The sequence below is a fragment of the Rhea americana genome, unplaced genomic scaffold (genome assembly GCF_003343005.1).
Source record: "Rhea americana isolate MKP2758 unplaced genomic scaffold, rheAme1 scaffold_22, whole genome shotgun sequence".
NCBI classification, from domain to species: Eukaryota; Metazoa; Chordata; class Aves; order Rheiformes; family Rheidae; genus Rhea; species Rhea americana.
In genome coordinates, this window is record NW_028186329.1 from 164,669 (window position 1) to 183,670 (window position 19,002).

The window sequence follows — 19,002 nt, forward strand, 5'->3', positions numbered from 1 at the left end:
AAACTGACTAGAACAGAATACAGACCTCCAGATTTGTCTTTAAAAAAAAAAAAAGAAAGAAAAGAAAAAAAAAAGTTCTGACTTGTAACAGCAGCAATACACCAGAAAAGACCTTTATTACACTTTAAACAGTTTAGACTATTACACTGCTGAGCTTATTCTGCACTTGTAGGAATGCACATTTCATAATCAGGTGGCCAACTCTTTAGGAACATTCTTCTAACGCTTAAACTTGCTCTCCACGTTTCTAAGGTTTTTGAGAGGTTACCTATGCCMAAAGAGGTATTGCAAGAATTTTTACAGTGAAGCAAGCATAATCAAACCTGCTTTTTCACACCTGCTCTTTCCTACCACAAAAACACAAGGCAAGAAACAGTTGCAGAGCCCTCCACTTCCACCCCCTGAATGACAAATCTTCTGCTTTTCCAAATTCATTTGGAAGATACTTATGCCTTCCAAGCTCCCAAGAGCAAAAGGTAATTTAAGGCTTTAGCATTCACCAAACTTGCAGACAATATGCTCAACAGCTGGAGGTCATTTGCTTTGTTTCCCTAACTTTTCCCTTCATCACTGAAGTGAAGAAATTTAATTATTATGCACATGAGATACATCAACTGAAAGACAAACTATGTGCCTTAAATACATTATCAGTAAATCTGGATTTATTTAGATAGTAATTTAAGTGTAATGACAGCATACAATATAACTCCACCTTAGTTCTTACATCAAAGAAACAAAGCAGATTGCCTTCCAAATCATTTAGGAAAGGTTAACAATTCTTTGGATTACAGAAAAAAGTGTCCAATAGAAAATTACTGCCTTTAGCTAAGGTATTAGATTGTTTCTGGAGTTGCTGAATTAAGCTATTTAACTGCTTTTTCTATTTTGTCCGTTATTCCACTTTTCTTATGAATCAGTTCTGTTRATAAGCAAGCACCTTCTGTTTTTACTGTGTTTTCTACTTTACTCACTCTTTAACATGTTTTAACTCACACCATTTAAATGCACTTAAATCTATGTTAAGGGACATCTTGTTAGATTAAAGACTGGTCTCAGTCTGCATGAATATTCATTCTCTGTTTAAATCCACAGTTATAACTGATGTGAAAAAAATACATTTTGACACATTAGCTCTGAAGTTCCTAAAAGGTTAGAGATATGTGACTATTAAGGTCCTCTGCTCTGATAAGTGGCTCTGTTCAAGACAGCAATTAAGCTGATATTTAACATTAAGCACATACTTAAGCCAAAGGATTTACGTAAATGGATAAATGCTTTCCTGAACTGGGGCCTAACTGTGCAGAAAGCATTCAATAAAGCATTAAAACACTGAACCTACATGGACTATAACTTCTAAAATTATTCATTATTATGCTGATGTCAGAGGAAAAGCACCTCAGCCAAAGAAGAATGTGTGAACACAGCATTTTATGATGTGAAACGCAGTAACAGGTAACTTCATACGGAGAATCATTCATTATCAATATTATTACAGTAAATCCTCTTACGCCTTTCATTTAATTATTCCATCTCTGGGAAACTGAACTACAGGTATCTTAGTGCTCAATACTTGACTCTTGGTCTGCAAAGAGAAAGGGTTAAAAAGCTTTTTACTATAATGAGAAGACACAAAAGAAAACAAAAAGTCCTCTCAGGATTAACATTTTAAATATAGTTCTTTGGTCTGCTAAAAGGTCATGACATCACCACCCTTGCCCCCATGCTGCGGAAGAGTAAAAATAATAATAATAATAAAAATAAAAATCACCACCACCCACCAACTCAACCCTGAGACTTCATCAATATGCCACCACCGATCTCACCAGCAATCTGAATGTAGGTGGCAGTGCAATGCCTATGTGCTCAAACATGAAAGCTTAATTCACTTCACCCATGTAATTCTCGCTTTTATGTGCAGAGATGATGCTCTTGATTAAGTGCCCAGACAGCAAGGTGCTAAACTGGCTGCATTGGTTAGCAACACTTCAGTAGGTGTGTGTTGCATAAAAGCATTCAAACGCACAGGCTTGTAACGCATGAGATACGGACGACCTATTTTCTTCAACGTATTACAAACGGCTGGACTTACTTTAAGGCTAATTGAAATCTGTTCTTCCCTTCACAAAATCAATTATTTTAAACTTCTCAACCCAAAACTCAAAAATCATTTTCCACCGCGGCACAGTACAGAAGATGACTTCTTCACACTCTGGGGTTGATTGGCTAAACATCGTTTCACTCATTCTTATGTCTTTAAAATTGGACTWCTTTTATCTGCTGAACAGAATATTGACATTGTTATTTAAATTCTTCAAGGTAGCTAAAATCCAGGAATCTCTATATTGTTATCTAACACAATAGAAACCAGATCTTCTTCACAAACTTTCAATCACAATAGTAACAAGACCACATAGCTAAAAAGACAGCAAGCTTAGCAAGCTGAATTTTTCCATCAACAAGGACAGAAAAAGAATCATTTTGACAGGGATAATTACTTCTAAGAACGGATTAAACACGGTGTGAAACTCCCAGATTGTCCTAATAAGCAATTCTTATATTCAGTAATAACTGAAGAAGTCCCTATTCTGAAGTCCTGAAACTTTTTCATAACTCAGTACCAATTTCTTATGCCACAGGCATACTGTAGTACCTAATAGTACCAATAAGCTGCAGAGAGGCAGCAGCAGTAGCAGGGAAAGCTTCCTGATTTGCTTCGAAGTTCAACCATGTTCTGTGCCTTCTTTTTTTTCACCTGTCTCACATACAAGGTGCATATCTCTTTCATATTTTACATGCATCGGGCTTGTGGTTTATGAATACTAAAAAATGAAACATGCTATACAAAGGAGACTGGACACTGGGGGAGGCATTACTGAGTCAATTAAGGATCTTACACAGTAGAGAGAGGGAGCGACTAAGTTATCATGACAGCTTGTGATTTACTTCAGTTACAATCTGGGCAAAAGAGTCCATCCCATAAATACTATCGGATCCAGTTTCACCTTCTGTTACACTGGGGTAAAACAGGAGCAATTTCCTGGTTTCAGCACATAAATATATGCGTCTACTAACTATAATATTTAGTTCATTTAAATATCAAGTAGACCACTTGGGTAGATAAAATCCTACTAAGCCGAACAGCATCTGCTGTGTGCAAAAATAATAGTGGGAAAACCAGAAGRACTGAAGCAGACTGCTGGCAGCAGGCGCACGTTGCCATCCACAAACACAAAGGTTCCCTGCACGACACACCCAAGCCGCATATTCGATTACATATCTGGCTGCTTAAATATATGTATTTATGTATGAAAATAAATATTATTGATAAAATACAGAATTAGATACTTGCAYGCACAGTATCTCAATGTCTACAATTTTATACGATGCACTAGCTCAAACTCTGCAGCTATTGTCTAGCCTGGCAAGCTTTCTCATTTGAAGTATCCGGATGCCTTCTGGTATCAAGGTAATTTAAATAAGCATGCACAAAACAAGGCAGTTCAGTAGAAGAAAAGAGAGTCTTAATGACAACAGGTGGAGCAAAACAGGTATTACCGAAATACTTGTTGATAGGACTGAAGAGCGCTCAAGGCCACCTGATGCTAAGGGCCACAGGAGAAATCAGCAGAGACCTAACCCAGCTAATTGTCTCCCTTGATTGGGATGGCTCTGATTAGAAGAATAATCAGCTCACAGCAGCCCGTAGGCAAAAAAACCAACCAAGGGTTTTTTTTTTTTTTCTTTTTTTCTTTCTTTGTTTGATGATGATGCACAGCAAATGAATGCCAGATCACATCATTATCCCACTCTTCCAAACATTAAAGGAGGTCCTACAGGAACAAAGCCAATAAAGCCCGTCATAATTAGCTCAAACATCCTCCTCCTGCCATTTTGAGATTCCTTTCACATACGCTAAAGCCATCTCCAGGTTTGCCTGGGCTTGGAGAGCCCATCACRCTTTGCCACCGAAAAACAAGAGCTAGGAAATTCCAGATGCTCCCTGAATCAGCAAAGGTTATCTAATGTTAAACCAATGCATGTAATCCAACGTTAAATTAAATTAAGAGCTAACTGCATACAACACAATTTACTTTGAATTCTTTTTAGCGCTGTTCTGACTGATTTTATCTAAATTTATCTACTGCGGCCCTCCACAGTAAGATGTCCATTTTCCTTTCTGTCATTAACTAYATCATCTCTCCCAATTTTTTTCAGTACTGGATTTACGTTCCCAGCCACCCAGGAAAACAGCAAGCCAGAGATATTCAAAACAGATTTCACATCATGTTTGCTCTGTACTGCTCTTCTGTATTCTGCCGCTTTTGGTTTCTGACTACAATAATTTCATCCTTCCATTAGCTGTTTGCTACTGGAAAAAGCGTTGAATATTCCTTTGAAAGCACAGTAATATGCATTGACAATTACGTTTCCAGGCTAGTAATTTTAAGCAGCGCATTTTGCACTGCTTCTGCACCATGGCAGATTAGTTTATAGAATGTCTTCCAAAACTGAAAGCTGATCACACACAAAGAGCTTAAAAGCAAGAGGACAAAGGAGCTCAAAACAGTTATTCTTGCCATTATCTAGCTATCATATACATAGAAGGAAAGGCTTAAGAGTAGCTCTCAGTGCTTAAGCCATACCAGGAAATCTATGGATACGCCCACGTGGCTGACTGAAAAAAAAACAGACCAAAAGCATGACTTTGAAAGATTCATCTAGAGTGGGATACCAGTCATTTCATGACAGAAAATGAAGTCTCAAAACAACTGATCTTCTAAAGTCCTCCTTTTAAAAATGTCCACATTAATAAAATTAAATACTTGCCACACTGACAACAAGGTATAAATGTCTGAACAGCATTTAAAAAAAAGTCACTGAGCACACTTGACACCTGAAGGTAATTGCACATATGAGAATCCTGGCAAAAGATTTCTTCTTCATCCATTTGCAGCAATTTGTCTTTCAGAAAGTTCACTGGAAGAATGTGTCAAACCATCTATTAAAGGGACAACCAGAATATGCAATAAGTGCATCCATATTTTAGCCTCTGACCCTTGAAAGCTGGCACATTTTTTAGATTTTTCTTGTCAGGAGAAGCAAGAATCAGCTGTGTGCGCCTGCGCCCAACAGGGATCTGGGGGGACCCCCACACTCACAGCTGTCAAGGGTGCTGCTGGCAACCATCTAACCAAGGAAAGAACGAGTAAATGTGTGGAAGAGATTATGTGCAGACACATTATGCGTCAGGAGATCATATGCCTTTGCCAAATAGAGATTTTCTTGACACAAAAACTGTCTCTTTCCCTCAGAATGCTGTGCAAATACTTAAAACAACAACAACAACAAAAGGGACTTATTTTCATCCCCTTCTCCCTCCATTCAAACAATTCTGGACTGAAAAACTCAGCTKCGTCTCCCCAACTTTGCAGTTAGGGCTCACAGCATTCTAGAAATAGAAGCTTTTTCAGAGGGCTCAGTGTGAGCTGTGAGCTGCTCTTCTCACCAACAGTGCTAATGAACTGTAAAACCAACATTTTGGTTCAGTTAACATCAGCATCACAACCACCAGAGCAGACGACCACACTGACTTAGTGAAGCAGAATGTCTGATTTTGAAAGTCTACAGTGTACAAATTTCACCTGCATCATTTTATTCACCTGCATCATATAAATAAAAGCTGCACGTGTACATACCTTACGTATATACCGTACCTTGGTAAATGTGTATATAGGTATAGTGCAAGAATTCACTCTTTCATACAAAATCGAGTAAGGCACTCAACAACACTCTACAGAACCAATATATAATTAAATCAACTTTTGATTACACTGCCTTTTCCATTTATTAATTTTGTTGATGCCTACTGGTATACGCTGATATGATTGATAGTGGTAATCAAAGGCACTGTGTGCCCTCCTAAAAAACCCAGCCATAGCTAAAATTGAGTCAGCTCAGGGTCTGCTCCTCTGTTTATCACCTGGTTACCTACTTCCATAAAGATGCCTGTGAAACTCTCAYGTAAGTGTGTTTGTGAACACTTTCTCATCTCCAAAAATTTCTCTCTGGGCTAAAGGTTTGCCTGCTCCTGCACTGTTGCAATGGCTTGGCTAATACAAGAGCACCACAGCACTACAGACAGAGGAGCCAGCTGGTCTCCAAACCCCACGCAGCCAGCAAAGGCTTGTTTGAACATACAGAGCACAAGGTTGCAGTATTTTCAAAATTTGTAAAGGCAGTATCATGCAACGACTGCTTCAGCCAAAAGACATATCCCAGATCTTTTAGTACCTATCAACACTGCAGAAAATTTAAGCTTCTTCTTGAAACAAACAGTACAAATCTCAGGGTAAACAATAAATATTCACATGAGCTTAACTAGCTCATCATTAGCCACTGATGACCCATAAGTTGGCTCATACCAGGGTCAGTGCTGAAGGGTTCCCTCACAACTCCAGGAAGTTGCAACTCTTTTGCTCTGGAAACCTCCCTTGCCAATGAGCCTAGGATTTACATCAGCGATACACGTTCTACAGATATGGGGGTTGTTTTATTAAGCAGGTAAGGTTATGGCCAGCATCTACAGAACTGCTTTCATTTTTGTTTCAGGTCTACTCCAAAGGGTTTTGTAGGTCAAACATTGTATTTGATGCTCCATCAGCAGAATACCTGTGTGTACAATCTACCTATTTTACATACTTGCAGACAGGGGGCTGTAAGTCTGTCACCGTACTAGGATGGGAACAATAGTTTCAGACTGTTCTGTTTTGATCTCCTAGGCTCTGACATCTCAAGTCAGAGTGCTCTGTTTTCTAGCCAGCTTGCATTCTCCAGAGCAGCACTCATTTGACTCAAATATAGAGTTCCCACACTGGAAAAAGCTAGTGACAAAAACCAGCTTTTACGACTCAGCCCCTCTAACCTACCAAGAGAAGCCTTCCCCCATGTGTTCAGATTCCTTATCAGGCACCTGAGCACACTAAGGAACACACCTCCCTGCAGCTTAGCATGGGACCACACATTGCTCTGCGTCCCACCAGCTGGGGAGCCCCGAGGGCACCACAGTGCTGTGACTAGGCTGCATCGCAGGAACTCTTCGCTGCTGCGTGTCCTTGCCCTTGCAAAGGGGGGAATTTCTGCACATTAACCTACAGAAGGAGAAGCTCATCAGAGCCTCTTGAGACACTGGAACAGAGGGGCGCATTAGTAAATGCATAAACTTCGACACGACTATGACCATCCACATTATTTCCTTACTGCTAATCTTTTTTGTCTATTATGCTCTGCCACAAGCAGGTGGGTAGATAGTCTCCAAGAGCTAAACAAGGCACAGAGAAATAGGGCAGGACCTGAACAATGCAGTTCAGTGTTGGCCTAGTAACAGATTTCCTGTTTCCTGCCCTACCTCAGGTTTTCCTTGGTAAAAACAGCAGTATTTCACTGCTGTGGGAAAATAGCTCACTGATGGCTGAGGCACTTGGATTCTATGAGACCACATAAATATCTAACTAGGACGAATAGATGAGCAGTACTGCCAACTTTCAGATTTATGTGCTACTCCTGTTAATTTAATATCCCAGATTTGTCTTCTATGGTGAACTTGGAGCAGTTGTTCAGAGGGGAGACCTACAAACACCAGGAGTAGCCTCTGCCACTCAACCTTCACCCAAACCTCTCATATTTATATAGCTATATCTCTATCTAGTACTATATACTCAGAAAATACAGGGGCATCCATGAGACTATTTTCTTCCTAAAGCAGTCACAACAGGAATCAGTTGGAAAGAGCCAGCTGTAGCATGTGGAATGGATAAACACGTAAGCATTACTGCTGTGCAAGTAACTCATAGTTTGGGACAAAGGGATCTAAACTCCTTTCCTGTAATTTAATTAGCATTAGATTTCTTTTTCAACACTGAAATGAATTAGTTCACCTTTTGCAACTCTTTCTCCTAAAACCATTCAATGAATTGAACATGAATCTATGAAAAGTTTTAGTCAACCTGCATCTGAATTTTTAATGACTATTTTCATGCAAAGGGGAAAGAAAAACATCAGCTGAGAAACAGAACTCATCTCTATGACACACACAATTTGCTTTTCTTCCTCTCTCAACAAATTCAAAACAGATGCTTCAGGAACCAAACACAGCAAGTCAGTTCCGTTCAGAACAGGCAGAACTCCCCTCATACAAGTGGAGAATATGGCTGGGAATTTAATACAAGAATTAAATAATTCACAGCCTAGTGGATGATCGTAATACATAAAGGGAGCCCCGAGAAGCTGGAGCTTAAAGACCAAAGTGAGGASAGGCTGCTGTTGGAGAGACCAGCGCTGCAGCTGGACGAGGGCTCGATGGCTGAGAGGAGGCTGAAGCAACCTCCCCCTGCTCTCCTGCCGCCACCTCCCCTTCCTCCCTGCGCCTCCTGCACCTCGCCTCGCCGCCCGCAGCCGTGCCCGGGGCTAACCTCCCCTGCAGCTGCCTTCCTGCTCCCCGGCCAGGGCCCTGCCTACGCGGCGGCAGCACACCTCCCTGCTCTCCTTCCTCCTCGCCGCCGCTTGATGACGATGGCTGGGATCCAGCGGGGAGAACGGCGCTGCTCGGTGGGAAGGATGAATCGCAGGGGAATCCTCGCTGCCTCCCTGCAGACCGCAGCACGGCTCCAGGACACGCTTGCCAAACGCGTGTCACCAGGGATACGTGACACTTGGCAGTTCTGCTCAGAAACCTGGCTGAAAGAGTTTCTCTCCCTTTAACCTGTTTTTTTTCTTTTTTCTGCTTTGTTTTTAATAACTGACTAATGTTTTGCTTAGGCACTTTACAACCCTGCTGCAACACTGTAAAGTCTCAAGTGCGCACAGTGATGAAATGCCTCAGGGAGCTAGTTTGTGGGGCCTGAGGTAACATAAGCTTTATAATTTAATTGCAAGTGCACTTAGCACAGCTGAGAATTAGAAATAAAAATCAAAGTAAGTTTCAGATAGCAAGTTATCAGGCAGTGGGAGAAGAAGAAACGTTTTTTTAGTGGAACCGAGCGAAGTCCACTGCAGAGAGGGAATGCCTTAGCTCTAAGCACTAGGGAGGTGGATGACAACTGGCAGTGAAGGACGATACTGGAATTTACACTCAGTGATTACATTTATTGCACTAGCTGCCAAAGGCCAATGAGCGATCCCATATATTTTACAAGGAAAGCAAACAAGGGACAAGCCAGTGAGGAACAATAATTGCACTATGCATAATTGCTTTCAGATAACTGTACAAGTTGTTTCAACTTCCTCTTGCATTTTATTTCCCCTCCCTTTCAGCTTGCCATCTTACTTTCATCTTGCAAAAAAAAATTTCTGCGGTAAGGGAATAGGATAGAACAGTAAGAATAAAATTAGAGTGCAAACATTCTCAGATACCCCGTTCCAAGCACATACAAATTACCAGCAAGTTAACACTTGCTAGAACTCATTTTTTCCTTATTTACTAAGCGTGTAACAACATACTCACTTGCTGCTCCCTGATTCATGCCATTATGAACTGCATCTCAGCAACACAAGAGAGACCCYGCACTTTGGTTTACAGTGGCTTGGGCTCTGGCAAGGCTGGCCTGCCAAGTCCATGTCTTTGAATAGAATTGCATCCAATAAGCAATTACATCCAGGCATGGCCCTTTTCTGCCAATCAGACAATATAGAGACCTTTCCCTACCCTCATTTAACTTTCTGCCCGCTACAATGTAAAAGGATTGATTTGTAAAGAGCTAGGAGTGTATCTGCTTTTTGACTTAGCTTCTGCTTTGTACATATTGATGAGGAAGGGAAAAAATGGAAAAAAAAGTGGATGAAAGAAGGACCTACCACCACAAAGAAGTGTTGTGGACTCCATCCATTTTTGCTCTGTGTCACTATTACCAGCTGCCCATTTCTGCTCATAAGAGATTGTGAGCCATCATCCATAAGCGCAAAATGGATACAACACAAATTGGTTCAGTAACATCACACAGACACATATGAATAATGAAGCTTAGTTGCAGCCTGTCACAACAGGCACAAAGCATATCAGCATAACTGATTTACTGAAAACTTGCGTAACAAACGTCAAAAGAAAAATATAAGAAGTATCTACTCTTGATTTAATTTTCCTTCACATTTTTAAGAATGAGCTTGCTGGGAAAAAAAAAGATATTTGAAATTTCTCTGGGTCATATTCCCCTTACAGTTAACCCTGATAAGTCCCGAATGAAAAACTGAGATCATCTTGCTCACCTTACTCTTTGTTACCTGCTAAATTCAAGTTCTACTGAAAGAGTATCTTCATTGGTGTAAAACACTCCAGAAAAAGCAAGTAGGTCCACCTGAAAATCTTCACTCTTTAATTTCCAATTATCTGTAGATAATTCGTTCACAGCTATTTCTAAACTTAGAGAAAGTCATCTCTTAAAAGGAGAGCAACTTTATTGATCAATTCAAAGGTTATGCACATTGGACCCCAATTTATTYGCAGTCAGTAATAGTAATAGTCAAGGACAGCATTTTCTTCTAGCCATTTCAGATGTTCAATACAACTGGATAACTATTATCTACCCTGAATTATCTAAAGTAAGAGGGAAGTGAATATTCCGATACATAAAAACCTGGGTAAGATATCACAGGAAATTCTACTTCAATATACTCAGTTGGGTTCATGAATTCCTGCTAGGTATACACGAGCACAGCCTTGCCAGCCCTGCACTGGCTCCAGAGGTACTTGGCTGTCATTGTATCAGTCTCTTGGGGCTTACACATCAGAGATACTTCAATACAATGGCTTTATGCTACTTGCTTCCTCAGAAATGCAGTCCCTTCTGCAGCTTGTGCCTGCAAATACCGCCCAGCCGCTCTCCCTCCCTGCTCGGGAAGGAAAACCCCATCCCAGCGGAGTCAGGGCCCAGCCGGGTAAGCAGCCTGAACATAACCCCCAGGCTTGAGCTCAAGGAAGCRGCTGCCCCCAATCAGCCCCTGCACCAGCCAGCGCCTTGCAGAAAGGTCGGGAAACRCCAGAGGCCGTGAACTACCTGGATCTTGTCAGCTCTTTGTCCCTCAGTTTGGTGGCCACACGTGGGCCAAGGCAATCGGCACCAACCTCTCACTCATCATCCTGTCTTATTAGCTGTCACTTCAGCTGAACGTTAGGCATACGCAACCCCCATAAAAGCGGAAATGGGACCAAGACTGTCTTTTGACATAGCAGACACAAACAGCAATCAATTTTCAAGTACAATAGACCTTAAACACCAACCCACTAAGCTGATAAATTTATTTAATTAAGTTGATTAGTTAAAAAAAAGTTAATTATTCAATACAAGCAATGTCTTTTTAAAAAAGCATCTGTAACTGATGTGGCATCTCCTAGGATATCTCAGACTCAAAAGAAAGTTAAACAAACTTCTAAGATTCTCAACAAATACTTCTTGGGGTTTTCAAAAAGGCTTGAAAGGAGGAAGAAACTTTCCGCTTCAGGCTACACAAATTCCAATGTGCCCTACATACTGTAACCTCTTGATCAATTATTTCTTGCAACTTTTGAAAACATTCTTTGTTTGCCTGAATATGCCTTGGGATGCAATAGGTGATCAATGAAACTACAATAATTGTACTTTATGCTGAAGACCTTACTGCATGCAGTTATTTGTCAGATTGCAACACAGCATTTTATACGCACAAAATAAGCTTTTGGCCAAAGTACCAGGACTTGCACTGAAAAACGTAACAAATAAAGAGAAAATAAAACATCTGCTCCACTGCTGAGTTGGTGTTAGTACTTTCAATTCAATTGCAAACTTTGTTCCAGGCAAGCCACCCACAATGCCGAATAAGAGACAACAATTTAATATAGAAGATCTGAACCTGTTCCCATTAATGTCACTGGGAATTCTACCACTACCCTAAATAAGATTACACAAAACCTCTGCTTTTTGGCCGCAGATGAAAATAAGGAAGGAAGAAAATCAGCACCTGGGTGGCTAGAACTTTACTTAGAATTTTTTGATGAGTCTCATATGTGCCTTTAGAGTTCTCTTTCTCGAATGCTTAGTGGCCTCTGGTCACTTTGGAAGTGGAAAAAACTGTAAGGCATCAGAAAACCAACAAAAACCAAGTTTGTTCAAAACAGCTGGTCACTAGCACTGTCTACTTAAAAAAAAAAAGTATTTTTTTATAACAAATACACGGAAGTATATACGCTGAATTGCTTCCCTTAAGGAGCGATGCTCTTTTTTTTTCACTTCATGAGACTGTTGCTTTTAACTTCATGACCTTCCTCTGAACAATCCTAGCAGCTTCTTCCTAGCCAAAAATTACAGGAACATATTGAATACCTCTTAATTCACTATATAGAAAGGAAATAGATTAAGCTAAAAATACACTTTCTAAACAAGCATACCGAAGTAAAAATACTTGGGCTTAATATTGCAGAGTAAGACAACAGTACTAGTATAAAATGTAATGGTAACCAATGGAAATACTAGATCAAGGGTACTTGTTTGAAAAAAAACTCTTGCCAGAACCGATCTCTGAATGTTATGTTGGACATGTTTCTCCACACAGCAGCTGAATATTGTTTTTTATACAGTTTCAAATAAACCCACAAACCTTCCTACATCCTATGTTCTCTTTTCTTTTGAGCAAGAGGGAGGGAAGGAACACGGAGGAGGAAAGGGAGGGAGATATTCTTTCATCCCAAATAGCTACGATTTTACGTGACTCATGATCTGTTTCAAAGGTATAAGGATGCCATTATTGAGCTATATATCTGGGAATGAAGCATTTAGCTGGCAGGGCCTCTTCTAAGCACAGCAGTAATTTTCTTATGCAGGGCCCACTTTCAGTAAGGTTGGAAGCAGGAGAGGTTTTAAGCGTGAAGGAAAGTTATTCAAAGCAATACATAAAATTTAAAGAGCACCGAAGAACTTAAAGTACGAAAAGCTTTTAAGATACAGTAAAAGTAATTACTTGCTGATACAGCATCAGTAAGAAATTTATTACAGGTAATTTCGCTGAGACACAAATAACAGGCACTCTTCCACTGGAGCAAGTTACCACAAAGTATTTTGGCCCTAGATTCTTCCCTAAAACATTCTAGTCAGCCATCCCCACCCCTACCCAGCACATAATCCCATTTCCTGGCTGAGACTGTTACAAGGAGCCATTACAACACAGCCTTTTACTGCCCTCTGAGCTGTCCTGAACTCCAGGAGACAGAGATGYTGCAGATGACATCCCCTGAACAACCACCAAACTAAACTCTCTCATCAGCTGAAATAATGGTCCATCCCCAACCACCCAACTATTCCTTGCTACAGCAGAACCTGGGATTCAATCAAATATGGCATATGGCGGGTAATTATTTCATGCACAAAAGAGAAAATGAAAAAAAAAAATGAGAGAGAGAAACCTCTGGAGAACAGCAGACCGCTCCCCACTCCAAGTGCCTTGTTTACCAGGGACAGGAAAGCATTTTGAGGTGGCCTGCGTGCTCCTGACTGAGGGAGGCATATGCCGGGAATGTAGAAACTGTTTTGTCCTYGGTGCCATTCATAGATCTGTGGCCAAAGAGCTCCTTAAAGGTTCGCACCTGTGACCCAAATTTTTCATTACTGTGTACGAGTATTTCATGCCATTAGAGAAAGYGCGAGCTTTTGCCTTGTGCTCTTTCTGTTGTAACTCAAGATGAAATTCTCATATGTTGCCCTGAACATAATCCTCCTATACTGTCTTCAGTGACCATTCAACAAATCCTTTCTTTCCTCCAGGCTGGTGTTTTCATGGGATGAGCAGGTGACCACATGTGTCCCTGAACACATGAATATTGCTGAGCCTGTTTTTCAGAAAGACAGCGCTCCCTGCTCTTGAATACACAGCTCCCATAGGCAAGCACAGTCTTCCTTGGCTTAAGGATTACACAGAGCACAGCGAGCRCTTTCCTCTATCCCTTTCTCCCTTMCTTTGAAACRTTGTTCTGCAGCTTCTTTCTCCACTTTAAAATGGGACAGAAACAGCAACATATGAAAGGATCTCTTACAATATAGTCTTGAAGCTAAAACAAAACCTCTGGCAAAGGAAAAATCACTGATGTATTCTTTCCACAAACTTGGCTTAGCACATTGGCCAAGCCATTTTGTTAACTGTCATGTCATAAAAACTACAGGAAGAATTTAGACCAGTCCAACAGAAAACTTAAGAAGCAGATAATCTAAATAATTATTAGGCTTTACTCCTAAGCAAATTCATCATAGGTTGCAGAAAAAAATTCACTGAACACTTAATCATGTAAAGTTCTCATCAATTTCTATTCCTAGTTTTCTAAGGGGATTTCCACTTAACAAAATGAGTTTGTCCAAACAAATCAGCCTCACAGCTTGGGGACAGCAAAGAATGTGGAGGAAAACCAGACCAAGGTCATAGCAAAACAGTCCTCCCAGATTCCCGGGCAGGGAACGCAGAAGCAATGTTCTTCACACTTCTTGCCTCCTACACACCCCTCGCCTCCTACGCCATGAGCTGCAAAAAGTCATAGGGGTCACGTGGTGTGTCTCACCACTGCAATTATGCTTATGAAACTGCGACTAGTGCCCAGAAAAGCAAAACTTGAAAAAAAGTGAGCACATGTATGTGTGTACACATGCATGCTATGGCAGAAAAATCTCACGTTGGACCTCCTCTAGCTGGTAACACAGGCATATTGTCAGGGGCCAGGGAACAAAGTAAAACTCACCATTCCTGTTCAGATCTGCTAATTCAAACATGGAAAGTCAAAATATGCACACATTGATATCCATTTTTTTTTTTTTATTGTGAGGATTACTTTCCATTTATATGGTTAGGATATATCAGGATATATGGGTTAGGATATATACACACACACACACACACAGAGAATATCCATCTAGCACTTGCTGTGACAATCACCTGCACAATTTTGAAGCCAATACAAATCATAATTTGCATGGATGTTAAAAAAGAGTGTTCCGGCAGATGCAACAGTACAGCACAAATCACAGAGAATTAGGAGGAAAAGAAATAAATGCTTGTTGTATAGCAACATATCTTTTTTCTAGACTCAACAAAATCCAGTAAAAAAAGAAAAGAAAAAAGAGCCATATTACTAGAGGACTGAAGCTAGGAAAATCTATGATGCCCATTACTTAAATTCTTATTTCATATTTCATGTGGTTAGAATCTACTACTTAGCTTCTTTTGCATATATTTTGGAAGAGATGGGATTGCTAGATTGTTGATTTGGGATTATTTGCTTTGCCTCGGTTTTTTTTGAGGAGAAGGGAAGATGGGCTTCGCTTTTTCTCTTTGGTCTCTGCAGCATTTGGCTTGAAATGAAAAACTAATATGCATGTCAGGTGCACAGCCAGTATAGATTAGATGCAACAAATATATCTACATAAAATCAGTCCTGAATGCTATTTAAAGCAATGTTAAATCACAGATGCTTATTTATTTATTTAAATAGACAACTCTTGAAAATCTTTTTTTTCCTCTCAAAGCTTGAAAGTTGCAAGCAAGTTTATCACCAAATAAGGAGGAACTACATTACAGATTTAAATAGACAAGACCCATATCATCAAGAATATGCATGTTTCATTTTAAACAATCTTCCTTAGGCAGAGAAAACAATCACTTTTAACGATAGTATTTTTAGCTTGTACTTACAAGGCAAAGAGGGAAGGGAGAGGAAGGTGTTTATGAGAAATAAAACTAATGAATCTCAGAGCAGAAAATGAATCCTATAGTTTCTCACTTGTCAGCAAACAAGTTGATAAGAAATCAGCTTGTGCTAGAAGCAATCCTTTCACAGGCATTCCTGAATCATAATTGTGCCAATCAACATGATTTAGAGGAGTGGGCTCCCTTTCCAAAGGTGTTTTTGAAATACTCCAGTTTACAGCTATCATACTCCTACAATACAAGGCGTTCCCTTGGGTCCTACAATAAAACGTCTCCTCCTCCTTTCCTTTACACACTACAATGCACAGACATAGACACACACACACGCGCACACACACACACACGTTGTTTTTAAGAACAAACTTTGAATCAGCAGCTCTGACAGATCTTAAGAACTAAAATTACACGTAAAAACCCATTGTTGTACTCCAACAAAAGTGAGCACAGCTGCACTGTGCTTTCGCCATGTAGTGTAAATTGATCTAAAGGGAATTGCTGAAATATAACTGAACGCTACYGTACCTTATACAGTACTAGCTCCAGACAGCTGTTGGACAAACACTTTCTTGGATGAAGAAATACCATCAYAGTAAGACGTTTACTGATCTCCAGTTGAAAAGGGGAGGAAGTGAACAGAAGCAGCAATAGCTTAAGACAAGGGACTYCTGCCCCCTGCTCCCTTATCCCTTTCTTTCTCCCTTCTCCCCTGTCCTAGAAAGCTCTGCTCTGCTTGCACTTTTCCCATCTGAGAGCTTCCTAGTAAAAAAACTCTAAAGTAGCAGCACAACAATACGTTCCAGTTTAGAGATCTTTCTGGCCAATATGTACAGCAACCTGAAGAGGAAAGGAGGTGTCTTCTAGTAAAGAAATTTCTTATTAATCTTTCTTAACACTTACCTTCTCAGTCTCTTACTGGCTTCTGTCACTCAAGAGATAAAGACCAAAGCTATATTTTTGAAAGACCTTTCTTCTGAAATAGCTAATAGAACAGTGAAACATCTGGAAAGCTGTCACCCATTTATATTGGGTGCTAGTTAAACACAAATCCTCCATCCTAGTCGGAACAAAAAMATAGCAAGGCACTGAATTCAGTGAACTGCATGAGAGCATCCAGAATATGCTACTCAACCTTCATCTGTATCAGTTTTCTGTCTTCTGTACTTAAAAAGTGGACCATGTTTAATATATATTCTTTCGGAGCACAGCTACTTATATACAGATTTTTATACCGCCCCTCCTTTTTCCTTCTTTGTGCTCTTTCTCACTAGGCAAAACAGTACCATAAACATGTGAAAGCCATTGCTAAAGTTCTTGAGATCTTCTTTCTACTTTGAAATGCTTTAATCACTGAAGACAGCAATCCTTCAATACCTTCAGGGCAAGTATTTGCTTGTTTTGATAAACTAGAGAGACTTGATGACCAATCCCCTATGCCTCTCCAGTATCTCTGAATGCAAACATTGCTGCTCAGTGGACAGTCAAATCCATGCCTAAGGGTTGTYTTCACAGAGAATTTGAGTGTGCTACAAAGGAATGAGCTGCTGTCATCTGGAAGGGGAAAACTGCGGACCACCGTTGTTAGGCTGACCTTGCCACAGTGGTATCCTTCTGTCCTTGCTAACGTGTCTTAAGYACAATGCTGAATGTACAAATGAGGTAAAGAAAACTACTGCCCTTCTCTTGCAGGGAACACTGCTATAGTCTTTTCTACTATGTAGGACTTCCTGTTTCTCTACGGCAAACAATTTTGTCAGCACAGTTTAGCATCTAAAGGAAGCCTGAGTACCTCAAAAGACAACAGAAATAGATTTTGAGGAAATAAAGGTAAATATTTAAGTTCTACCTTCCAAGCTAAAGATGCAGTTTTTCCTTATTCAGTGGCTTCAAATGTTCTTCCAATTTAACAGCCTTCTCTGGCAATGAAATATGGAGAGGTGGTGATTTCCTCCAAATCAGGAGGACATTAACAATTAAGTGTTAATGTGAACACTGTTACAGTAATGCAATTATAACTGTATTCCATGAAGAGCAATAGGAAATAATTACTCTTACTCTCAAGTGATTGCTCTGAGAGAATGAGATTCCCAATCTTAAATTCATTAGATGGGCAGCTCTCATTTCCTAGCCTAAGACAGAACCAGTCTTTCTTTATAGAAGTGGTATCTCCTATCTTTCATTATTGAAATATGCATTCACCTTCACTTTTATTCAATAAAATCAAGCAGTGAACTAAAAATAACATTTTGAGGATATCCATCAAGCTCCAGGTGCAATATCCTCCTCACATACACTGTTCACCTCTTCCAGAGGCCTCTAAACACAAAGTTCATCCCAAATTAAGGGAAAGCTGATGTTCATTTAGCACATGGCATTCCCCAGCTGTGATGCAAGTACTCTCCAAATGCTGGGCGGTTGACCCAGGCTGTGTAAAGTCTTACGAGCAATGTGTGCAAGTGCATCATACATCATTATTTGAAGTCTGCACTACAAAGAAGTTGGCCCACTGCAATTTGCACGCCAGTGCTCAACTGGCTTTACCATCTAAACAGTCCAAGAAAGCATGAACATCACAGTCTCTCATATGGGTTATTAAGCTTCACTAAATTTCCGGGGGTGGGGGGGAGGAAGTGTGTCTCACTTGTGACTTTAAAGAAACAAACAAAAAAAGCCTGAACACAGTTTTGGAGCAAAGCAGAAACAGAAAAGCCTAAAAGCAGGCATAATGGCAGCACACGTATCTCTAACCACAAAAAAGAGACGGCAATTCTTGGGCCCTTGGAAGGCTGCATTCTTTGCTGACTTTTAAAAGCTATCACTCCACACTCTCCATATTACGCACAGAGGTACTGGTTGGCTGTAATAATTAAGAAAGCTTGCCAAAAAGATGTTAGCACAAGGAATGTGTCAGGCGACAGGACAGTGCCTCCATGGACACTGGGACCTGTCAACCTCTGTAACTATATCCTCCTGGCCTGTCACAGTAGAGTTAATTAGAAACATCTGTAGCAGGGAGATCAAGCAGAGGTAGTGGCRGGCAGCTTATTTGCACAAGAAAGGTACAAGTCATGTGGGAGGTAAAAGGGGTAGAATCACAAACAGATACAGATCAGTTACATGAGCCTGATGAGGTATGTGAGCTATACGCACTTCTGAAATAAAACTACTCAGGTAACACAGATGCAAAACTGAGGAAAAGAGTTAAATTGTAATGTTGGCAAACTGATTTACTGAAATCTTAACAGTGAGAACTGCTCCTGAAAAACATGCAAAATATCATTTATCTGTTTAGATATT